The sequence below is a fragment of the Hylobates moloch genome, unplaced genomic scaffold (genome assembly GCF_009828535.3).
Source record: "Hylobates moloch isolate HMO894 unplaced genomic scaffold, HMol_V3 SCAFFOLD_1, whole genome shotgun sequence".
Classification (NCBI taxonomy): domain Eukaryota; kingdom Metazoa; phylum Chordata; class Mammalia; order Primates; family Hylobatidae; genus Hylobates; species Hylobates moloch.
Genome location: NW_026652276.1, coordinates 186,066,908 through 186,087,640, shown reverse-complemented (window position 1 = coordinate 186,087,640; position 20,733 = coordinate 186,066,908). Strand labels below are relative to the sequence as shown.

At 39.9% G+C, this 20,733-nt stretch overlaps 1 protein-coding gene and 1 pseudogene across 15 annotated transcripts in view; one reads left to right on the top strand and one right to left on the bottom strand.

Annotated features, from left to right (window-relative positions):
* Positions 1-20,733, top strand: part of SRPK2 (SRSF protein kinase 2) — a 297,326-nt gene that overhangs the window by 96,838 nt on the left and 179,755 nt on the right. Inside the window, exon 2 of one of the 15 annotated variants that reach the window (XM_058425646.1) lies at positions 12,904-13,016. The exons of the other annotated variants lie outside the window; for them this stretch is intronic. The gene's annotated coding sequence lies outside the window, so the exon portion shown is untranslated. The remainder of the gene's footprint in view (positions 1-12,903; positions 13,017-20,733) is intronic. 15 annotated transcript variants of the gene reach the window in all.
* On the bottom strand, positions 7,750-8,922 carry LOC116814207 (RWD domain-containing protein 4-like; annotated as a pseudogene).

Genomic DNA, 20,733 nt, shown 5'->3' with positions numbered 1-20,733 from the left:
CCTTTGCTTTCCATGTTTTGTCTGCTGCAGCCTGGCCCCTCTGTGTCTTCCTTTCTGTTTGGCTCAGACCTGCTAGGACTCATATCAGATCTCACCCCCAGAGGGAGGATTTCCCTGACTCCTTCTCCCCCATGTGTGAGGAGTTCCTTTGCCTACCTCTGTCATTGTGCAGACCACAGTGCTTATGGCGTTATGTCTGTGTGATTTTTTTCTCCTCTACTGGCTTATGAGCCCCTCAGGGACATAAACTGAGACTTCTTGTTTATCCTTGTGTAACAGAGTGTGTGGCCCAGGGTTGGCACCAGTATCTGTCTGCAAAATGGATAAGTAAGATCTATAATGTCACAGGAGGCAAACTGGTGGATGTGGGCTGAATCACTTCTGTAGATGTGATCATGTGGTTGGCAGTGCTTTAAAATTGGAGATATTTTACATGAAAGTCTCTATAGTTTCCATAGTCTGAAAAAAATGTCACTGTTTGGCCACTCTGGGTCAGCATGCTTTCATGATAGTTGTTCACTAGGTATTTTTGGTGGTTTGCCACAGATTGGTATTTTTGTAAAAGATGGGGTTCTGGTTTCTGGCATGTTTTTGCAGTTCTGGGTTTCTGAATGGCTAATTAAGGATAGAGCCTTAATGCAGATACTCATGTGTTATGTGTAGATACACATGTATACGCTAAAATATACACAAAGTGCTGATGAATTGAATTTTCAGAAAGGCCTTTAGCTGAATAACTATCCTAGGATACTTTAATGGTGAAGGCTCCCATAAAACGAAATGTTTAGTGAGTGAGAAAGTGTATCATTCTGAAGTTTGTAGATTCCTTAAAGAAAAATGGACATACTGTCTATACTTTTAATGTATTTTTTTCTTTTAGATAAACTGAGCTTTTTTTTTTCTTGTAACCTTCAGCAAATATTTATAGACTTGCCTGAAGAAGTTTTTAATTCCTTTTTGAAATTAAAGATTGAGTTGTGTTACTTATGTTTGGAATTTTAAGAGCATTAAGTAAATAGTATTCTTGTGAGTGTATGCAAAGTTTGTGTGCACCTTTTTTGGAGACATTATGGTCCATAACTCCCGTTATATTTTTATAGGGGAGTGATCACAAGCGCACCGAAGCAAAGGACTGGGGCCGTAGGAAATGAAGCAGCACTGAAGGGCCCTAAGCAAGATTCTGCAGTGGTGTGGGTTGAGGATTAGGAAAGTATGAGGGGTAGGAGACCTAGTAGGGGCCAGAAATGATGACAGCTCCAACCAGGATGAAAGATTACAGAGAGAGAAATCCTGTTCAGTTTTCGTGGAGTTTTAAGTAATCTAAGTACTTAATTATGAAACTGTGATACTGTGGCTGACAATGTCCTCTTAATAAGCTACTATGTAGATTGAATTAGACAAAATGGTAAAATAGTCTCATAGCTCTCTGTAGGAAAAGAATCTTTAGTTGAATAAGCAGAAACCACTTTCCACCTTGTGATACATTAAAGGTTTAGGTGTCGGGTGCTTTAGGAACTGCAGAAGTGGTCTTGCCAATTGGAAAAGTAGTACTACCAGAAGAATTTTGGATTATAGTTTCTTGGTAGTCATCAGAATGAAGGTTATATTAAAGTCCATACAATTATATGAAAATGAGTACATGCCCATCATTCTTTAAGGAAATACCCTCCTCCTGTTGGTTACCCTAAATAAGAGTTCTAATATACAGGGCTTTCCAATTTTTATAAATAACAACTGCCTGAACATTTTTGCACATAAACACATCCAGCCTGCTCAAGAATGGGTTTTCTAGAGTGCTCAGAGAACATAATCTTGTTAGTGCTTGGAAGATAGCATAAGAGAAGGGAGAGCAGAAGAAATATTCAGGTGCCAACTCAGTCTGTTTTACAGTTGGTTGTTGGCAAAAGAAGGTCAGGGTTTGTTTCCAGCCTTTTTTTGAAATTCCCCTTAGTGCAGAATTTTCCATGAAAACAATGTAAACTTTTAGGATCTCCAGGTGGAGCAACAAAAACTCTTAACACTAAACTGCTCATTTTGGGGTATATTTGGGTGACGAACCCATAACTATAGTAGTAGTAAAGCTATCAGTTTATATTACTAAGTTCTCCCACTTTGCTAAGCAGTTTGCAAAAACACTTTTGCATATGTTATTTTATGTTAACCTCACCACAATCTTAGGAGATAATGATGGAATCCAGAATTACAGATAGAAAGTAATTTGAATTTCAGGAGCTATCTTTTGAGTCCAAGTAATGTACCAAAGCTCATACTGTTCACCACCATTGTATATCCCACTTCACTGTGAAGTTACTATGATGATTATAAAAGATAAAGCATATATTATTTCTGATTATAAAATATATACTTAAAGTTAAACTTAGAAAATTCAAAAATGTGGAAATAAGGGGGAAAAAACCTCACTCACAGTCTTAACACTTATACACTTTTAACATAAACTTACCTGGATTCTGTAGGAAATCATATTTACTAATATTTTTTAACAGCTGCGGGGCATTGTAGTCAGGATTTTGTAGAGGTATATCTTTGTTAATTTTTCTCCAGAAGTGTTTTTTTTTTTTTTTTTTTTTGAGACGGAGTCTTGCTCTGTCGCCCAGGCTGGAGTGCAGTGGCGCGATCTCGGCTCACTGCAACCTCCGCCTCCCGGGTTCACGCCATTCTCCCGCCTCAGCCTCTCCGAGTAGCTGGGACTACAGGCGCCCGCCACCACGCCCGGCTAATTTTTTTTTTGTATTTTTGGTAGAGACGGGGTTTCACCGTGGTCTCGATCTCCTGACCTCGTGATCCGCCCGCCTCGGCCTCCCAAAGTGCTGGGATTACAAGCGTGAGCCACCGCGCCCGGCCAAGAAGTGTTTTTAAAGGTGAGAGCTTAATAACGTTTGGAAAAAATAAAGAGAGAGCACATGTCAGATGACAAACGGATGGCACTGCCAGCAAGGGCTGTGAGGGTGCAAGCCGGCTTTTCTCTCCTGCTGGTCAGTGATTCTGTTCACCAACTTAACAGACTAAGTTCTAGAGCAAAGCACTTACTTATTACACATTGGTTCTCTATACTTCTTTTTGGGTGATCATATGTTTATCCTTTTAAAAAGGTCATAGAATTTTTCTTCTTCTTTTTTAATAATAAAGCTTTCTTGCTTGAAGAAAAGCCTCTTTGTATCCACCACAGCAGATGGAATGGCATTTGTACTTCTAAATTTTTCAGTAGTAGGAGTACCAAAATAGCACTAAAAATTAATTACTTTGATTACCTCCCCTCCCACCCAGTATTGGGAAAAGTCATAATTAAGTCTCCCTTCAAGGTAGTTCATTAGCTCTTGTATATTAAAAAATCTGACCCTTAAATTAAATCTTCCTTTTGAGCTGCCTTTGTGTTTCCAGGACATGTTTAGCTGCACCTGCCTGCTATTCGGTCGCTTTCTTCACCAGAGTTGTAAAATAAGAGGGAAAGGATTGTATTCTCTATTCAGAACTAGAGTTCCGTGGATAACTTGACAGCTTTCCATAAGTGTGAGTCTCCATATCCATAATCAAGTTGTAAGCTTGTGTTTAAACATTTTCCCCCCATATTTAGCCATGTCTCCTCCTTTGTACTGTTTTCTTCTACAAAAATGTTCTTGTAATAGTGTTTTACTTTTAATTCTGAGAAATTTATGACATTTTCTTTTTAAAAGTTATTCTCTACTTAAGTTAGAGATGTATACAGCATTAAAATGGATTGCAGATAAAGATATTTGTAAATGAGTGTTTTGGTTAAATGCTTTTCCAACTGAAGGTGGCATCTTGCCAACGAGAGGACGGCAGTTAGCCAACATGTTTTTTCTTCATGGCTTTTCTTTGTTCAGGCGGAGTACATCCTGCTACTTCAAGGGTAGAAGACTCCTCAGTGCTTTCCTTCATGAGATTTCAAAGGAAATTTTTTTTTTTGCCTGGTTCAAGTATTGACCAAGAAGATGACAGTGATGTGGTCTCTTAGGTTTCAAAATTTCTACTTAAACATCTTGGTTCTAGTGATAGGTACTTTGCAAAAATAATTCATAGTTATTATGACTTTTGTTAATATTCTGAAACTGTGGTATTCAGAGATGATCCGTCAGGGTCTGATTAAGTTTCTTAGAAGCCCAGTGCACTGAAAAGATTATGGTGTGTCTTTTCTCTTCCTAGCAAAATGGGAAATGACAATACTGAAATGCAAACTAATAGAAAGAAGTCCAGCAAAAATTCTCATTGTTACTCATAGCTTCAAAAACTACATCAGATGCCTTAAAAGAAAAATCCTCTTACTTCTTTTGGTACCTCATTTTTGTTGGTTTTCTAAGCATGTAGAAGGGGACCAGAGCATGCCACCCCAAAATATCCCACTTTTAGTGTAGGTGTTGTTAAGCTGAAGGCATTTAGTTTCCTGTCCTCCACCTTTCTGTCTAAAAGCAGGCTATACATTTACATTTCTGAAAGTGTTCCTTACTAAAGAACCTCTATTTATTATACATTTCTAGTTACCTTCCCATGATTTATACCTCCCTCAAAGCCCAGAACTTGTTTTCCTCAGTCTAGCCTTTTCCCCGTACTTTATCACCCTTTGTTAAGATGGTGTGTAAACCCAAATTTTAATCACCCCTTTGAGTTAACACTGAGATCTCCTTTGTGTATGCACATTGCATGCATAGGTAAACTGCTTTTTTTTCCCTCCTGTTAATCTTTTATCTGTTAGATTCAGGGACCCCAGCCACTGAATCTAAGAGGGTAGAGAAAGAGTGTTTTCCTCTCCAACAGTGTGCTTCATTTTTTTCCTGTTGGGTAATTCAGCACTGACTCTCCCCAACATTACACAGAAGAGTTAAAGTAACACAGGAATGAAGAAGCGAACATAGATTTATCTGTCAGATATATTTAAATAAAGTTATTTCTCTAAAATTTGTTTGGTCTTTTGTATACTGTTATAATAAACTAGTAGGCAGCAGAAATTTTTTTTGTGTGACAATCTCGCTCTATCGTGCAGTTGCACAGTCTCAGCTCACTGCAACCTCTGCCTCTCGGGTTCAAGAGATTCTCCTGCCTCAGCCTCCCCAGTAGCTGGGATTACAGGTGCCCACCACCTGTAAAAATACCCAGCTAATTTTGTATTTTTAGTAGAGACAGGGTTTCACTATGTGGGTCAGGCTGGCCTCAAACTCTTGACTTCAGGTGATCTGCCCACCTCAGTCTCCCAAAGTGCTGGGATTACAGGCATGAGCCACAGCGCCTGGCTGGCAACAGGATTTTTGTTAAGTAATCATCCTCTATTGTCTCCAAGATTTTAGAAATCCCAGAAAACATGGAAACCTATGAAAATATGAACTTGACCTAAAGTATTTTGCTCTGGTTCTAGATGCTTCTAAAGTTTAGACTAGAGGATAGTTTTTATCTTTCTGTTAGGTCAGGATCTTCTTTAGCTGTGTAATAGTTTGGTTTTAAAGCTGCATGCTTTTTGACTTACATTTAGGATAAGAAGGCTTTTAGTCTTTCTTTTAGTGAAGAGGGTGTCCCTAGTCTGAGGGCATCTGTAGGCAGCATGTATCAATCAGTGATTGTAACCCGGGGCCAGGGCAGCCCTGTGGTGCTCACAGTGGATTGTCTGTATATCTTCTGTCTCAAGATTCCTGTAGTCATGATACTAAAACAGAAAGGTGGACCAAATATTTTGTTTTTCAGTTTATCAGTTTTTCTTTCAGTCATCTAACTAAGGCTCGGGATACTATCTAATGGGAAATGAAGAGTTAAGACAAAATCAGGGCAAGTCTTTGGGCAGGACAACTCTGTTTACTTTAGTATGCATACATGCATAGCCTACCTTGTTCCAAAAAGGATTTAAGGTGGCACTGCTGTGCACTTTCTGTGGTTTATGGTCTGAGACTTATTTATAAATACAGTTACTAGTTTCAAATTGAAATGAATCTGGCTTCCAAATGGTGTGTACTGTACTTACTCCAACAATGCTGCCATTGTACCCCAAGGTCTGCTTTAGGATTTGAATATGTTCATTGGTCATAAATCTTTATCATTTTATGTTAGAATCAATTTTTGGAACCAGCTAAAAGTCATTAAGTGCCGAGTTTGGTGAATAACCTGGATAGGCAATCTGGGTTGTTACAGCTTTTGGTTTATTATTTTTGACTCATGGACTGTGAGCCAAAATAGGATGATGAAACTAGTTTCTAAGCCACAGTTAACTCCTTGTTAACATTCAGCAGTCTTGAACAATGGGTCCAATTGACTCTTGGTCTTGTGCTACATTAGCAGTGCCATTGAGATCAAATAAACAAGTTAAAATTGTCCTCACTTGTGATTTTGAGATGGATGTTTTCTTGAATTTGTAGTACAGCAAAGTATACCATTGCAAATTTCCTGTTTTCAGGTCGTAATGAAAACTTCTGTAGTCAACTCTACCGATTTTCTCAAAATATTTCTGTTTTTTTCAGCTGTTAACAAAAGATCCAAAACAGTGAACAGGTTGTAACTGCTCTTTATCACGTGGTGAAAATTTGTTCCAAACGTTTTCACTAACTTTTCACATGGTTAGTTTGACCCTCTGCCACATATTCGTGTGTTTTGTTTTTTTACTATGTAACCATTAAACTGTACGAATTGAGTTACTACTTTGACATCATTTTATAGATGAAGAAACAGGTTTATGAAAGATGAGACTTGATTTAAGGGATCAGATTAAAGAGTCAACATTCAAATCCCAGTTTTCTGGGTTTTTTTTCCAGTGTATAATGCTGCCAGGATGGACATCAGCCATAACTTCCTTAATTTTCTTTTAGTAATATGAATTAATTTTCATATAGGAATATGAAAATTAAGAGCTCTTCCCTTTTATTTCCATAAATCTCACTTGTGGATTTAATGCCACCCCAAATTAAATGTTACTTACTTTTTACTCAGGTCATTTTAAAAAAATTATACTTTAAGTTCTAGGGTACATGTGCACAACGTGCAGGTTTGTTACATATGTATGTATGTGCCATGTTGGTTTGCTGTACCCATTAACTCATCACTTACATTAGGTATCATTAGGTATTTCTCCCAATGCTATCCCTCCCCCAGCTCCCCACCCCACGACAGGCCCTGCTGTGTGATGTTCCCCGCTCTGTGTCCAAGTGTTCTCATTGTTCAGTTCCCACCTATGAGTGAGAACATGCGGTGTTTGGTTTTCTGTCCTTGTGATAGTTTGCTCAGAATGGTGGTTTCCAGCTTCATCTATGTCCCTACAAAGGACATGAACTCATCCTTTTTTATGGCTGCATAGTATTCCATGGTGTATATGTGCCACATTTTCTTTTTTTTTTTCCCCTTTTTTTTTTCTTGAGACAGAGTCTTGTTCTGTCGCCCGGGCTGGAGTGCAGCGGCGCAAACTCGGCTTGCTGGAAGCTCCGCCTCCCGGGTTCATGCCATTCTCCTGCCTCAGCTTCCCAAGTAGCTGGGACTACAGGTGCCCACCACCATGCCTGGCTAATTTTTTTTTTTTTTGCCGATAGATAGGATTTTATTAAAATCAATGTCTCCAACAATACAAAAATTAAATATTAAGGCATCTTTTACTCCCATCCTGGTATATGCAAGAGAAATGTTTTAAGGAAGGGCCAGTATTTCTTACTAAAATGCTTTCTAGTGTATTTGGCAGATTTGTTTTTATATTCTCCTATTCCACGTATCACTCAAAGCACTCATGATCAAACATCTTGACCCAAATCAAGAGAAAAGTATAGACATTAATTTATTAAAGGGAAGCAGTTCACCTTTCAAAAATTAAAAGAAACTACCAAAAGTATCATGTATAAAGTTCAAATGCCAGCATTTAAATTTCTCTGAAGCAATTTACGGTTCAGTAATTAAGCAAAAGAAGAGATGAGGACTTTATTTAAGATAAAAAGCCTATTAATATGGTTTGCACTATGGAGTAACTGTTCATTGAGTACTTGGCTCCACTGGAGTGATAGTTTGAAAAGGGCTTCATACTCCTTTAAGAAGACAGCACATCCACCAGGATAAGATCATATAAATTAACACTGATTCTTATTCGACATGCCTGTCCATTTACAAAACTCAAGAGGCTTCATAAAGTATACTAAACTGTAACATTTTCACCTTTTATTAAGGCAAGTTTGTGAAAATAATTTAGTACAACCGGATCTCTTCATGAACTTTCAACTTACAACCTTTTTAATGTAAGAAACATACAAAAATTGTTTTATAAAAAGCCACCTCAATACCAGAAAATAGTAATGAAAGATTTTGAACCCAGTTTTACTTTTTAAAGAATGCTCTTTCCTTGTCTCAAATTCCAAGTGCTACTCATCATCCTTAGAGCCAGTTTTGCTTAAATGCTTCACAACATCAACCCAGTTCCAGCCTCGAGGAAGTTCTCCTTTGTGATCTGTTTTGTCTGCCAGCTTACGCTTCTGGGCTTTTGAAAGTTGTTCTTTTTTGTCTTTTTTCTTACTTGATGGGGCTGTATTAGGAGTTTCAGTTGAGATGATATTGCTTATCGATGTTGCGGAATTAATGGGATTGTGATTCTCCATTAACTGCTCTTTATTGTCTTTGGCATATTCAAACAACGTATAGGTCATAGCGGTTCCAAGATTAGCTTCTCCTGCTTCCTGTAGCTTGGCCATATACTCTGCTTTACAGCGGATGATATGGTGTTTTTTAAAAAACAAAAAAAGCGTTCGTAGATAGAATTGGAGGTGTTTGGGGATATGTTTCTGTTCAGGAAATCTCTATTAAGAAGGCTTTGGGATCACCATTTTCACCTATCCTATACTGAAAAGAAACTGGACTTAATTCCCAGAAACTTTCATCTCCTTCATAAATAGAGTGTAATACTTCTAGTTCCATCTCTGGGTCCTCGTTGGCACTCATCACGCCGGTTGCGGGGCGCCTCCTGAGTGGACGGCGTTCACAACAACGAAGACAAAGCGAGGGCAGTGGCCCAGAGGCCCGGCGTCCCCCTTTGGCTCCTCGGTTGTGGGGGCGGCACAGTCTTGGCACTGGCAGATGCCAATCGTGTGTGCCCCTGGCCTCGGCAGCACCCAGCCGCCAGCGGTGGGCTGTGGGCTTGGAGCTGGAGCTGCGGCTTTTTTTTTTTTTTTGTATTTTTAGTAGAGACGGGGTTTCATGTGTTAGCCAGGATGATCTTGATCTCCTGACCTCGTGATCCACCTGCCTCAGCCTCCCAAAGTGCTGGGATTACAGGAGTGAGCCACCGCGCCCAGCCATGTGGCACATTTTCTTAATCCAGTCTATCATTGATGGACATTTGGGTTGGTTCCAAGTCTTTGCTACTGTGAATAATGCCGCAATAAACATACATGTGCATGTGTCTTTATAGTGGCATGATTTATAATCCTTTGGGTATATACCCAGTAATGGGATTACTGGGTCAAATAGTATTTCTAGTTCTAGATCCTTGAGGAATCGCCACACTGTCTTCCACGACGGTTGAACTAGTTTACAGTCCCACCAACAGTGTAAAAGTGTTCCTGTTTTCTCCACATCCTCTCCAGCACCTGTTGTTTCTTGATATTTTAATGATCGCCATTCTAACTGGTGTGGGATGGTATCTCATTGTCGTTTTGATTTGCATTTATCTGATGGCCAGTGATGATGAGCATTTTTTCATGTGTCTGCTAGCTGCATAAATGTCTTGTTTTGAGAAGTGTCTGTTCATATCCCTTGCCCACTTTTTGATGTGGTTGTTTGATTTTTTCTTGTAAATTTGTTTAAGTTCATTGTAGATTCTGGATATTAGCCCTTTGTCAGATGAGTAGATTGCAAAAATTTTCTCCCATTCTGTAGGTTGTACTCAGGTCATTTTTAATTTTATGCTGACATGAAGCTTAGACATGCATTAATTTCTATTAGTTGTATTTTGGCCTTGAAAATGGTTACAGTACAAATGAAAATATTACAATACATTCCTCCTGTGGCTATTCTTTTGTTTCCATAAGTCATGGCAGAAAATCAGTTTTGTTTTATAGTCACATTTGTTTGTGTTGAAATATTAGTATATCCCAGCCATGATGTCAGATGTATAACTATACAAGTCACACAAGTTTTCTATGTGCACAGAGTTAGTGTTCTAAATATGTGTGTGTGTGTGTGTATATATATATATAAATTTTTTTTTTTTTTGAGATAGAGTCTCGCTGTCTCTTGCCCAGTCTGGAGTGCGGTGGCATGATCTTGGCTCACTGTAGCCTCTGCCTCCCGGGTTCAAGCAATTCTCCTGTCTCACCCTCCTGAGTAGCCGGGCCTACAGGTGCACGCCACCATGCCCGGCCAATTATTGCTAATACTATATTTTAAAAATTAATTTGTACATTTGAATTAAGTTGAAGCATAAAGAATTTCTCTTAAATATTATATTTAACTTTTGATGGGCACTTCATATGCTTCTGACTGGAAGGAATGATTTTTATTTTGGAAATATTTTAGATCTGTGTATTGTTTGTTTTGTATTCTTTTTTGAGACAGAGTCTCTCTCTGTCACCCAGGCTGGAGTGCAGTGGTGCGATCTCGGCTCACTGCGACTTACGCTGCCTGGGTTTAAGCAATTCTCCTGCCTCAGCCTCCCAGGTAGCTGTGACTACAGGCACTCTCCACCACACCTGGCTAATTTTTGTATTTTTTGGTAGAGATGGGATTTCACCATGTTAACCAGGCTGGTCTAGAACTCCTGACTTCAGATGATCTGCCTGCCATAGCCTCCCAAAGTGCTGGGATTACAGGCGTGAGCCATGGCACCAGGCCTTATCCCATTACATTCTAAAGATTGTGTCAGAATGAGTTACGCTTCTTGTGAGGTGATGAGACCATTATATCTCTCCAGTGTCTGTGGTACAACAGACTAAAAGATGAATATATTTAATTTCTTAATGTTTCTTTTGCTAATTTTCCTTAGCTAGAAATATATATGTCAGCTTTAGTGTGTTTTTAGGTTCAGATTATTTTTGGTAGGCCTTAAAAAATGAGAAGATAAAGGATATCAGAAAGAAGGCTTAAGGCAGATCCTTTGCTTGGAAGTATCAGGCTCTCCCACCTGACTCCACTCATAATAAAAAATGAAAACAAAAGTAGTTGATGTAGCAAAGATTTTAACTTTTAAAGCTTGATAGAGCTTTGCAGGTTTAGGAAGATAACTTGCTTGTCTTCAGATTGGGATGGTGAGACTGTGTGGCCCCACCTCCATCCAGGCCATGCAGAACACAGGACTGTAGAGATACAGAGGCTCATTCTCAGTTCCAGCAGGAGGAAGAGTGCCCACTGGGCAGCCAGTCCTGTTAGGGCAAGGAGCAGCCCTTCTGGAGACGTGGCAGATCTTAACGTTTCAGTGGGTATGGATGGGGGAGGGTCTTCGGGGGCTGGTGGAAGGTAGAGGGCATTCATGGTGGTGAAAGTGGGATGTAGGAGAGGGTTTGGGTGATGATGGATAACTGGGTTCACTGTGTGCTAACTGAGCTGAACAGAATATGAGGCGTTGGCCTCCATTGTCTCCCTGGAAAGACTGCTGTCACAGGTTCTCTTGCTGGCATTGTGATGCAGGGCTGCGTGAAGTCCTCCTTACAGCGGGAGGTGGGCTCTGTTGGAGTGGGCCCTGTGCCTCTGCTGTCTCCTACTGCCAACGTGAGGCATCAGCTGAGGAGGGATGGAGATGAACTATTTTAGGCAGAGGGTTGCAGTATAATCTGAGCCATGGTATCCTATAGGGCCTTTTTATTTGATACTTTTGTTTGCTTTTCTTTTTTGTAAGAGATACGGTCTTGCTGTGTTGCTGTGTTGCGCAGGCCGGCCTCAGACTTCTGGTCTCAAGCAGTCATCTCACAATTTAGCAGTTTCTTAGAGTCAGACACTATATGACCTACTCCTGGGTATTTACCTAAGTGAAACAGAAACTTAGGTTCAGAAAAAAAACCTACACATAACTGCTTGTAGCAGCATTTTTTTTTTTTTTAACAATTAACAAAAATGTGGGCTTTCCAAATTTCCCTAATTGGTGAATGGATAAACAAACTCTGATACATCCATAGCAATGGAACCCTACTCATCAGTTAAAAAAAAAAGAACTATGAATACATGCAGCAAGTGGATGCATGTTTAAAGGCATTATGTTAAGTGAAAGAAGCTAGACTCAAAAGCATACAGACTCTGGGAAACACATCAATAGTTGCCAGGAGGTAGAGGTGGGAGAGGAGTTGGCTGTAGTGTGGCAATGGGGAATTTTTTGGGTGATGGAACTCTTCTATATTTTGGTTGTGGTAGTGGTTGCACAGCTGTGTCAAAACTTACACAACTGAACATGAAAAAGATGAATTTTACTGTATATAAAAATACAGGCCAGGCGTGGTGGCTCACGCCTGTAATCCCAGCATTTTGGGGAGGCTGAGGTAGTCGGATCACGAGGTCTGGAGTTCGAGACCAGCTTGGCCAACATGGTGAAACCCCGTCTCTACTAAAAATACAAAAATTAGCTGGGCATAGTGGTGCATGCCTGTAATTCCAGCTACTTGGGAGGCTGAGGCAGGAGAATTGCTTGAACCTAGGAGGTGGAGGTTGCAGTGAGCTGAGATGGTGCTGCTGCACTCCAGCCTGGGTGACAGAGGAAGACTCCGTGTCAAAAAAAAAAAAAAAAACAATTACAGCTTAATTAAAAATGAAAATAAAACAAAAGTAATTGATGTAACAAAGATTTTGTTAATTGTTAAAGCTTGATAGAGCTTTGTAGGTTTGGGGAAGAGAACTTGCCAGATTGTGGTAATCTCTGAAGACCTTTTAGGTAATTAATTGTAGCATGGACCTTTCTGTGTGTCTAAAATGGTAAATGGTGTGCCTTATCTTTTATAGGAGTGAAAAACCAAGACGGTGGGCTGTAGGATGTTGACACATCTGAGGGGCCAGATGGCCACCATATCAGGGAAAGCCAATGTGTTTTGAAAAATATGCAAATGTTCAATAAGGTAACATTGAGTACAATTTATAGTGAAAATGTGATGGCTGTATTCTACCTGTTTCCAGCACTTGTGATCACTGTGATTTATGGACCACAGATCTGTGTCTGTGTCACTTCATTCAGTGTATTTATCGAACACCATGTAAAACTAAAGGTCTTTGATTGGCAGTTGGTTTGCTGTTTCTAACAGCTTGTTTTTACTTTTTATTCCAAAACTAATCTCAAAAAACGCAGTTTCTTTTTCACCAACCTAATAAAATTGGCCCATGTTTATTTCAGTTTGAGAATTTTATCATACCTGTGAGTTACTGTTATTGAGAATTCCCTAGAGTATTGCCCAGTAGGTGGGTGAGGGGAGTTCACTAAGTATTCTTAGTGTCTAGTTTGTAATTAGTTTATGAGACTTAAAACCTCACCGCACATTATTCTGAACCTGCTGTAAATATTAGGAGAGAGTATGTATAGTGGCCTCTGGAGCCAGAGTGCCTGGATTTTTCCAGCTTTAACATTTGCTATCTGTATGACCTTGGGCCAAGCTGTTTAACCTCTCTGCTTTAGTTTTCTCTTCTGTAAAAGAGAGTTGATAATGGCAATGTCTACTCCATGGAGGGTTTGTGTGGATTAAATGAGCTAAGAAGTAGTAAGCCCCCACAACAGTACCTGGCACATAGTAAGCTCTGTATTAGTGTTTTTCTTCTGTGTCAGTTAATAGCCTCATAAGCCTTCCTCAAATATTTAAATATGGAAATGGCTATGATGCCATCTCTCCTTTGGCTTCCTGAAATCAGATTTCCTTAGTTCTTGTGAAGCCAGTGGACTTCCATCGTATTTTCTTTCCTCTCCTGTTTCACTGTAATTCCTCTAAGTTATACTTTATTATATATTTGAATTTTAGGAAATATGCTTGATGCATTTGGAATCTTTCTTCTAAAGACTTTTTTAAAATCATATACACTAACTGGAAATAATTTGTTACATTTCTTTCTTTTTGTGTTCAGAGGCTCAAAACTACTTCATTGCCTTAAGAAATATGAGTCAAAACTATGTATCTCCTAAGTTAGGAACCTAGGAAGGCCAAGATTCAGAAAAGTTGGTGAATTAAGAGGACTGAATACTAGAAATCAAAAGAACATCCACTTTCTTGCTTCTCTGTGTATGATACTACTTTTGTAAAATTGTGTGTCTTTTATAGAGAAAAGTACTCTTAGCACAAAGCTGATTGTCTTTGTGAAGAGTATTTTGAAGATGCGTGTTGAAAAGCACTTGTGGAATAGTTTATGGAAATGGCTGTGAGATTGCACAAAGTATTCTTGTACTCTTCAGAGCCATTCTTTAGTAGGAAAAAATAAGGTCCATATTTTAAGCTTGATGATAGCAAGCCATTTATTAGCAACCTAATTTAACCCCACACTTTTCTCCTTGTGGGGTTAAATTGGGTAGTATTCATTAGAAGTTCTTCAAGAAACCACGAAGTACATTTGCTAGCAGTGTTTATATCCTGTATACTGAGAATTTGAGGTGACTTTTGTAGCCATTCCTAATCCTCGGTATCTTTCATTGTGGAAACTGAACCCTGTGTGTCTAGTGTTATCCAAGAGAAATACTGTGTGAGCCACTAGTGTACTTTCAAATTGTGGTAAAATGTATACCACATAAAACCATCTTAACCACATTTTTAAAGTGTGCAGTTCAGTTGCATTAAGTACATTCATATTGTTTTGTGACCGTGACCACTGTTTCTAGAAATTTTTCATTTCAAACAGAAACTCTGTACCCATTGAACAGCAACTCCCCATTTTCCCTTCCTAGCCCTGGTAACTACTGTTCTACCTTTTGTCAATGAAATTTGCTTATTCTTGCTACCACATATAAGCAGAGTTAAACAATACTTTACTTAGTATTATGTTTTCAAGGTCCATCCATCTTGTAGCATGTGTCATACTTCATTCCTTTTAGTGGCTGAATAATACTCCATTGTATGTGTATTTAATTTTATAATGCATTTAGTTTAACACATCCAAGATAGTCTTATTCATGTAATTAGTATGAAATATTAATTTACATCAAAATGTTTATATAATATATAAATTTATATGAATTTATAACAAAACAAACATTAAAATATATTAAAACTATATAAATATGTAAAGATAGATTAAATATTAAATATTAATAAAATATTTTCTTTTTTTTTTTTTTGAGATGGAGTCTTGCTCTGTCACCCAGGCTGGGGCGCAGTGGCGCAATTTGGCTCACCGCAACCTCTGCCTCCTGGGTTCAAGCGATTCTCATGCCTCAGCCTCCCAAGTAGCTGGGACTACAGGCGCATGCCACCACACCCGGCTGATTTTTTTTGTTTTTACTAGAGACAGGGTTTCGCCATGTTGGCCAAGCTGGTCTCAAACTCCTGACCTCACGTGATCCACCTGCCTCGGTTTGCCAAAGTGCTGGGATTAGAAGTGTGAGCCACCACGCCCGGCCTACTTTATATTTTTTAAAGAAAACCAATATTTGCCAAAAGACATATTATTAGAGAATATTCTGGGCATCAGGCATAGAAAAACAGGATTAGAAAATGACTAAGGGTTGGGTGCGGTGGCTCACACCTATAATTCCAGCCCTTTGGGAGGCCAAGGTGGGCAGATCACTTGAGGTCAGGAGTTCGTGACCAGTCTGGCCAACATGGTGAAATCCTGTCTCTACTAAAAATACAAAAATTAGCCAGGCGTGGTGGCACGCCTCTATAATCCCAGCTACTTGAGAGGCTGAGCAGGAGAACTGCTCGAACCTGGGAGGCGGAAGTTGCAGTGAGCTGAGATTGTGCCACAGCACTCTAGCCTGAACACAGAGACTCCATTTCAAAAAAAAAACAAAAACAAAAAAAAACAACAAAAAAGAAAGATCCAGGCATAGCTTTGCCTTTGTTTCAAACCTCACAAGGGATGATAGCCTTTAAAGGAACAGTTGCTGTGAATTTTTTTTCACCAAAACCTCTGATGAGACGGTTTAGGGAACTCGATAAAATTTTATTGGATTCATACCTTGTTAAATACAGTGCTGGTAAACAATAGGTATCTAACATTTGAATACAAAATGTTGAATATTGAGTAGAGCTCGAAGAGAAATTTGCAGGGGATGCTGTGAAACTGGATAAAAAAACTTTTGTCTAAACTGCAGAACTTCTTTTTCCCATTTCCATGTCTGATGTTACCCAGCTAAGTAACAGACCCAGAACTTGGCCCCAGGTCTTTCACTCAGGTGATCCGCTTCTACCCCCCCACCCCGCCCCCCTTGGCCTCCCAAAGTGTTGGGATTACAGGCGTGAGCCACCGCGCCTGGCCAAGCCTGGCATACTGTTATGTTCCACTTGGAAGCTACAGTTGTAGAGCTGATCACTTGGGAAAGAATCAAGGAGATGCTCAAACAGAAGCAGAGGTACTGTGGCAATGGAACCCTCAAGAGAGAGAGCAGTAGTAGAACTGTCTTTATGAGAACTTGATGTAGAACTCATAAACATTCAAGTGCCATAGATGGGTTAAGGAAAACTTTATGAACAGTGTGGGAAACTACCATTTATAGTTTTCTCAACAGGATCAAATCAGCCAATTAGAAGGGTACACAGATGGCAACATAAGGCAATAGTCTGTCTGTAAGGAATAAAACAGAAAAACAATAGCAAGCAAAAAGCACTGTCCCAATATGGCACCACTGGTGCAGAAGTAGCAGATCTTCAGGTGTGTTTCAGAGGCCCTGAGAATATCTGAGTAGTGCCAATAAGGAAAAGCCTGGAGTTAGCCAAGAAACTATATTATGCTCAGTTTTTTTTTTTTTTTTGACAGAGTCTCACTCTATCACCCAGGCTGGAGTGTAGTGGCACGGCTCACTGCAACTTCTACTCCCAGGTATAAGCGATTCTCTTTCCTCAGCCTTCTGAGTAGCTGGGATTACAGGCATATGCCACCACACCCAGCTAATTTTTGTATATTTTGTAGAGATGGGGTTTTGCCATGTTGGCCAGGCTGGTCTCGAACTCCTGACCTCAGGTGATCGGCCCGCCTCGGCCTCCCAAAGTGCTGGGATTACAGGTGTGAGCCACCACACCCAGCGTAGTTTACTTTTTAACCAGACATGAATATTTCAATTTAGGATGGCTTAAATAAAGTTAAGATAAGTAACCTTTCAGCTCATGAACATATGACTGTCAAGAATCATTGATTCCTTGAGGTGTTGGTAGCTGAGGCTTCTCTGTATTTCAGAGAAGGAAATATGGAAGGGAACATGTGAGAGCAACGGAAAAACTAGGAGGTGACTAGGCCGTCATTTTGGAATAAACAGCATTCCATTTTGCTTTGGCACATCTTTCAGTTATTCTTCTGGTTAAAATATTTGAAAATCGTGAATTTTTAAATGTATTTAATACAGGAAATTGTAAGCATAAAGAATAATAAAATAGTCAATCCCTAACTTGAGAAATGGAATGCAACCACAAGTAGAGATATTTTTTCTTTATATTCTATGCTGTTAATTTTTCCTCTCGCTTTACTTTCTATATGTTTTTTATTTCCTCTGCCTTTATTTTATTTATTTGAGACACCCTTCCCCGCAAAAAAAAATGTCGTTCTGTTTCCCAGGCTGGAGTGCAGTGGTGCGATCTTGGCTCAGTGCACCCTCTGCCCCCTGGGTTCAAGCAATTCTTGTGCCTCAGCTTCCCGAGTAGTTGGGACTACAGGCGTGTGCCACCATGCCCAGCTAATTTTTTGTGTTTTTAGTAGAGATGGGGTTTCACCATATTGGCCAGGCTGGTCTCAAACTCCTGAACTCAAGTGATCCACCTGCCTGGGCCTCACAAAGTGCTGGGATTACAGGTGTGAGCCACTGTGCCCAGCCTCACAAAGTGCTGGGATTACAAGTGTGAGCCACTGTGCCCGGTCTTCCCTCTGCCTTTAAAGAAAGTAGTCTCAGTCCAAATGTCAGACAGTTAGGCTTTAGAATAAGGAAAAAGTTGGGCACTTTAGATGAGTGAAAATACATTGGCAAGTACAGGCATACCTCATTTTATTTCTGCCCTACTTAAAAGTGACATATCTTTGTATGGCCCAGAAAGTGCTCTGGGAACAGGCCCCTGCCGTTATCTCTGGCTTCATTTCTTACCAGTACCGACTTAAGTCCTGCCAGCCACCAAAACTACTCATATGGTGCACATGATAGGTTCTCTGTAGCTTTGGATGTGCCATTTTTCTGTTTAGAATGGGCCCAGTCCTCATTTCTTCATTTGGCAAAGTCATCCTAAACTTCATAGCTGGTAGTATAGACGTGTGCCACCACATTTGGCTAAATTTTGTATTTTTTGTTCAGACAGAGTCTGCCTGTGTTACCCAAGCTGGTCTGGATCTCCTGGCCTCAAATGATCATTCCACCTCAGCCTCCCAAAATGGTGGACTTACAGATGTGGCCCGACCTGTACTTCATTTTGTTATACTTTGCTAATATTGTGGTCTTTGTTTTTGTTTGTTTTTTTTTTTTTTTTTGAGACTAGGTCTTGCTCTGTTGTCCACACCTGAGTGCGGTGGCGCAATCTCCGCTCACTGCAAACTCTGCCTCCTGGGCTCAAGTGATCCTCCTACCTCAGCCTCCTGGGTAGTAGCTGGGACCACAGGTGTGTGCCACCATGCCTGGCTAATTTTATATATATATTTTTTGTTTGTTTGTTTTGTAGAAACAGGCTTGCACCATGTTGTCCAGGCTGTTTTACTTTAAATACAAATTGAAATTTTGTGACAACTCTACATCTTGCAAATCTGTTTGTGCCATTTTTTTTTCTAAGAGCCTGTGTCTCTGTGTTAGTTTGGTAATTCTTGCAGTATTTCAGAAGTTTTCATTATGTATCTGTGATTACAGTGATCTGTGATGAGTGATCTTTGATGTTAATATGGTAATTGTTTTGGGGTTCTAAGAACTGTGCTCATGTAAGACAGTGAGCTTAGTGGATACATGCTGTGTGTGTTCTGACTGCTCCACTGACCTGTTCTCTGTCTCTCTCCCTCCTCTTTGACCTTCCTACTTCCTGAGACGCAGCAGTATTGAAATTAAGCTAATTCATAATCCTACAATGTTCTGTGAGTATTTAAGTGAAAGGAAGAGTTACACGTCTCACACTTTAAATCAAAAGTAAGAAATGATTAAGCTTAGTGAGGAAGGCATGTCAAAAGCTGAGAAGGAGGAAAGCTAGACCTCTTACGACAAACAATTAGACAAGTATGAATGCAAAGGAAAAATTTTTGAAGGAAATTTAAAGTGTTACTTCAGTGAACACAAATGATAAGAAAGCAAAACACCCTTATTGCTGATATGGAGAAAGTCTGAATGTTGGATCTGGATAGAATATCAACCAGTCCCAACATTGCCTTAACTCAAAACCTAATCCAGAGCAAGGCCCTGACTCTCTTCAATTTTGTGAAGGCTGAGAGAGGTGAGGAAGGTGCAGAAGAAAAGTTTGAAGCTGGCTCAACCAAAGAGGTTGGCACACGAGGCTTAAGAAAGGAACCTGTCATCATAACATAAAAGTACAAGGTGAAGCAGCCAGTGCTGATGTAGAAGCTTACAGCAAGTTACCTACCCAGAAGATCCTGCATCTGAGATCATTGATGAAGGCGGTGACAATAAACAACAGATTTTCTTTAAAAAAAAAAAAAAAAAAAAAAATTGTATTTGCTGGGCATGTGGCTCACGCCTATAATCCCAGCACTTTGGGAGGCCAAGGTGGGTGGATTGCTTGAGCCTGGGAGTTTGAGACCAGCGTGGGCAACAAAGTGAGACCTCGTTTCTTAAAAAAAATTATGTATCTGTATATTTTAGTTCTTAGTGTGAATAATTTATATTTTTATGATCACTTTAATGATAGATACGGGTCTTGCTATGTTGCTCAGGCTGGCCTTGAATTCCTGGGCTCAAGAGATCCTCCTGCCGCAGCTTCCCAGAGTGCTGTTGCACACTTAATAGTCTATGGTATCATGTAAACAGAGCTTTTATATGCACTGGGAAACCAAAAAATTTGTGTGACTTTCTTTATTGAGGTGGTCTGGAATTGAACCTGTGATATCCTGGAGGTATGTCTTCGTATTTAAGTATACATTGAGAGTGATTTTGTTATTACATAATGATGTGACTGGAAGGAAATTATTTTTTATTTTTATTTATTTATTTTTTTGAGACAGAGTCTTGTTCTCTCGCCCAGGCTGGACTGCAGTAGCGCCATCTCGGCTCACTGCAAGCTCCACCTCCTGGGTTCACGCCATTCTTCTGCCTCAGCCTCCCAAGTAGCTGGGACTACAGGCGCCCGCCACCACGCCCGGCTAATTTTTTTTTTTGTACTTTAAGTAGAGACGGGGTTTCACCATGTTAGCCAAGATGGTCTCGATCTCCTGACCTCGTGATCTGCCTGCCTCGGCCTGCCAAAGTGCGGGGATTACAGGCGTGAGCCTCCGCACCTGGTTGGAAGTTATTTTTTAAAAAAAGGAAAACTAGAATCTCTGAAAGCTCTGTTATTGAGAGACTTTATACTTACCTCTTTATTGTGGTAGGCCTTTTGTGGTATGCAGCTTCCTAAGTCAGTGTCTAGACATTTGGCTCCAGCTTCTTTAGCACGTGTCTTCCTCCTCTGCATGGTCCAGGAGAAGAGCATCTGGGAGGATGGCTCTATTTACAGACTTGGAGTTTTTATCCTA